Here is a 4,794-nt window from a genome sequence, read left to right as displayed (position 1 = left end):
CTCTCATAGACAAGTTCAGATATTTTCCATCCATCCATAATTAGCCATAGTTCACAAGGTGCTTTAGGCATCTGTCTCTGTTCACTGCAATTGTGTGCCACTGCCATTTTTCCCTCTGTTCAGTTTCTGATGTTGTCCACTCATCCAGCCCTTCTTTGACCTGGCCTGTTCTTTCCCGATGATCACCTTCTATTGTTGGTAGCACTAGATTCTCACCGCGTCTTTTCCAGTGGTAGTGCATTCTCAATTTACACTTCTTCACTTCAACTAAATGAACTGCTGGCAGTCCAGTTTTCCTGCGGACAAATTCATTGGTCTTTCTCTCTATCCAGCTGATTCTAGGGCCCTTCTGACACTCAGGTGGAATTAGATAATGTAAGCAAGGCTGCAGCACTGAATGATTCATGGACCATGAGTTGCTCTGATAGAGGATGCCCTGAGCCAGGTTCTCCATTCTTTGGAGGTTTCCAAATCTGCTCCAATCTCAATCTATTTCCTTGGGTTGGAAGTTGTTATTAATGCATGGTGGGCTCCAAGTTAGACTCCTGTCACTAAGAGTTTCCATTATTGTGCAGCCACAACACTCTATTAGTGCTGCAGTGGGATTGCTGCTGCAGTATTTGAAGAGGCAGTCAAGCAATTAAAGAGAGAAACCAACCCCAAAGATCAAGAAACTGGCAGCCTCATGTACTTCAGCAGAAACTAAGGCCTACACATCAAAATAAGTGAGGGATAGATTGGAGGGAGAGACGGGATCTTGAGATTAACCTACATTTTCCATATTGTGGCCCTGGAGAACCACAGAAACTGGGGCAGACAGTGAGAAATGTTTGCCCTGGAACCTGATGTCATTTTTATGCAGTAGGCTTGGAAGAATTGTGCACCTGACCTACCCTTATACAATGTTTTAAGTTTTGTTATTATAGTCAGCCTAATAACAGGCTTGATGAAGTCTAATACACTAGCCTTTAGGATTGGTTTAGTTTGTACTTGCCTGAAAGTCCCTTTCTGAATTTGAGAAATTGACTGCAAACTTTAGGACATAGCTATTGTAACATCATTCTGAGGTACAGTTTAGCTTTAATCAAAGGTTCTCTTAAAGAAAGGCTGGTAGGCTGTTGAAACGTCTCAGGTGAAAATAGATTGGAAATATAAGGAAAGATGATTGACATGCCTGGAAGACAAGGGAAATTTGTGAAGATCATTTTAACTTTTATAGTGAGGTGAAAATTATTGATGGCAAATCAACTGCTCATTTTACAACAATAGGAAGCACAAAGATAAGCATTCAAAAAGAACATCATAGCATTATAAAGCAAGGAGTTACCAATGGAAAAAAGTTACACTGTCTATCAACACAGATAAGTTTTAGTTATTGGATTTTACATAAAAAGGGGATAGGAAGATTAATTTGCAGCTCTGAGAGTGAAAAGACTTAAAGTTGTGGTTCACAATAATGTAGATTGGAGGTGCTACAGAAGGCATTTATGTATTTAGTTCTAGATTGAACTGTAATCTCAAATTATCCTTGCTGGTAGGCCAATGGATAATGGATAGGAATGTAAAGATATTGTTAGAAGTGATGAAGTAGAGGGGAAGTTCAAGGGCAGGAAGATAAGATCTGTTCAGATAAGACAGGTTCCACTTAACCAGACTGGCACCAATATTATTGTAGCAAGGGTAGATAATGCAATGGGGATGGATTTAAGGTTTTAAAGTGAACTAGGAATTGGGGGGGTGGTGAGGATGGTGTGTTGACGGCCAAGCAAAACAAGCCAGAAAGAAGAAGTGATGGCATTCAACAACAGAAAGATCAATAAAAAAGAAAATATTTTGAAGGAGCAGCTTAATTTTTTATACAATCAGAAGAAGTTTCAGAAACAAAGTATTGGAGTTAGAAGTATCTGGAAAGGAGGGGTAAAATCGTAAATAAATTCACTGAGGCAAGCAAGGATTGTTTCTTTATGCAATGAGGTTGGCTATTTGAATATATTCTATGTTGGATTTGCTGTTAGCAAGTTCACCAGAGCTGATCATAATAGCCTACAGGTGGTGGGTACCTGAGATCTAGTGATCACTGTGTTACTAGATTTGATATTATTGTTAATGCTAAGGCAAAAACAACAATATAGCATTACAAAATTTTAGAAGGGCTGATTTTAGAACCAGAAGAAGAGCCATAGCATGACCTTTGTGAGCAATTTAACAAGGACCGTGAATCCAAATTTTAAAAGCCTGGGCATGTCACAGCAGAACACATTGGAGACGCACTATCTCCAAAATGTTTTGCTTTAGTATTTAATATCACAATTATATTTTCATGCTTTCATTTGCCTCTGATGTACATTACAAAGATATTTACTGCATACAGATGGGATGGTTATTCAAGCTTAGAAAAGCATATGCTTTCAGCTTAAATATTCCTGATGAAGAACAAAATATTTTTACCTATCATTGATGTTAAATGTTAGGATCTTTCAAAAACCTACAGTAAATCAATAGGGTCAGGAGAATAATAATAGATTTACCAGAGCAGCAATATACTGGTGAGGGAAGTGGCCTCAGGATGATCACTAGATCACGTGGAAGGCTAGGTTTGGGAACCTGTTAAAAATAATTGTAGCTCTTGGGAGGGAAATGTCTGGGGAAGATAAAACTGCAAGTAAAGAAAACACTAAAGGCATAGTTAATTACGTTTGTGTTTATTTGTGCCACAACAGTATACTCTGGTTTCTCTTCAGATCGTATAAATCTTTTGCTTTTCACTAAAGATTTCCCTGGAGAAGAGCACTCAGAGTTTAAGTTAATTTTTTGTGGCTCTGCTTTAGTGGGGCTGAAAAAAAACAGTAGAGTGAGCACTTCTGCACATGGTCAGTTACAGTCTCAATATCAGACTGTCAGCTTGCAGCTTTAAAATGAACAAGTTGGCTTGATGCAAACTAACAATTAAGTTGAAGTTACCCATTTTTTACATAAGTGCAGTCCTTCACTAATTGCAAGTTCTTGTATCCACTCTTCCCTTGGTTTATCAACTATTTCCTCTGTAAAACATGGGCCTGAATTTTTAGGATGGCAGGGGCTTGCCTCATCTCTGCATATCCCCACCAACTCCTTCAGCCCTGATGCCATTTTTCACTCTAATGAGCATTAATTGGCATAAGGCAGGACTTCTGCCGCTCACTCAGGAGGAGTTCCACCTTGGATAGCTGCTGGCCAATCAGATTGGCCGGTAACTCTCCAGTCTCTCCAGCAACAGCACTGCAGTGGCCTGAGCCTAAGTTCCAGGAACCAGAGAAAGGGGTAAGTGTCAGGGGTCTGGGTGGAGAGGATAGGAAAGGCCTAGGAGGGGTCTTGAGGGGTCGATTGGGGTCTTGGAGGATAGGCCATTTGGGGGGGAGGGGGCAGGGAGTGAGGTCTGGAGGTCACTGGGCCTCAACGGGAGGGCGCCCCCAGTCAGAAGGGAGGTTCTGATGGAGGTGCCTCTCCCTCTTCCCACCCTATCCTTATGGGATCCATCCCCTAAGCTGTAATCCGCCTGCCAGCCTAAAAATTGAGGCTGAGTGGCAAACGGCCCTTAATGGCCATTATTTGGCCTCTTAACGGCCTTAATTGGGGCAAGGACAGGCTTCCCATCTGAGGCCCTGCCTGCCCCAGCATAAAATTGTTGCGAGGCTGGGGCAGGCAGAAAGTGGAGGAATCCTATCCATGCAATTTCATACTCCACTTTATCTCAGAATCTGTCAGGGGGGCTGAGGAGCATAAAATTCGGCCCATGCTTCTGATGGTTCAGTAAATGATGAAGATGGATAATCAGGAAATTTCAGTTGATGAGATTCTCAACTTCAAATGTGGACCATTGATTGTTGAAGGGCATGTTTTGGCAAAATTTTAAAAAAATATTTAAGGAAAATCTATTACCCAACATGCAACTTGAACCACTGACCCTGAGATTAAGAGCCCCATTATCTAGCAATGAGCTATCCAAGAGATAAAAGCAAAATACTGCAGATGCTGGAAATCTGAAATAAAAACAAAAAATGCTGGAAAAACTCAGAAGATCTGGCAATATCTGTGGAGAGAGAAACAGAGTTAATGTGTGGAGTTCCCCAATCAGGAGACTAAGTGTGGTGGTATCAGCGGCGCCCACCGCGCTGGCCGGAATGGTGGGAATTCACACCCGATTCCGCGCTTGGAAGCTCATTAATTATGCACTGGTGAGTATCGGGCCAAATCACCTGGTGGGTCGGGAGCTGATTCATCCTCCTGCCATCAGCTGGCAGGGTCGAAGGTGCGGGCACCACATTTAAACGTCAGTCCAACAAATAATCTCACTCTCTCTAGCCCAGCTGTCTTCAGGACATGTGTAGAGGTGTCTTCTAGTCACAAGAAGAAGGCTGAACACCAAGCAGCACTCCACTTCATACTCCAAGCCTTGATCAGAGGAGTGCTGGTGCACAAGCATGTCCTGAATCCCAGGAAGCACAGCAGCCTCACATCTCCAGCCTAGGAGCCCATTGCAGAGCAGGTCAGCGTGGCTGACAACCACACCCGAAACACCATCCAGTGCAGGAAGAGAATGAATGATTTCACCCGTTCCACCAGGGTAAGTCATCCTCCAACTCCCTCCAATATCAAACAGTCAACATTGCATCATGCACTCAAATGGTTACTCTCTTCAGGGATCTCACCCAACCATTAGCGGGGGACATATATCAACACTCATTCTCTCACAGAGACTTTCACATCACCACCATCCCATCTATCATGTTGCTTATACTCCATCCTCTGGCCCTT

General features: G+C 42.6%; 1 non-coding gene across 1 annotated transcript; it reads left to right on the top strand.

The window, feature by feature from the left end:
• Positions 1–2,721: 2,721 nt before the first annotated feature.
• Positions 2,722–2,834, top strand: LOC121287686. The gene has a single exon (XR_005945220.1). It is a non-coding gene; the product is annotated as a U5 spliceosomal RNA (small nuclear RNA).
• The last annotated feature ends 1,960 nt before the right edge of the window (positions 2,835–4,794 follow it).

The sequence above is a fragment of the Carcharodon carcharias genome, chromosome 14, assembly GCF_017639515.1.
Source record: "Carcharodon carcharias isolate sCarCar2 chromosome 14, sCarCar2.pri, whole genome shotgun sequence".
Lineage (NCBI taxonomy): Eukaryota > Metazoa > Chordata > Chondrichthyes > Lamniformes > Lamnidae > Carcharodon > Carcharodon carcharias.
The sequence above is the reverse complement of the archived record's forward strand: the minus strand, read 5'-3'. Positions and strand labels throughout refer to the sequence as shown.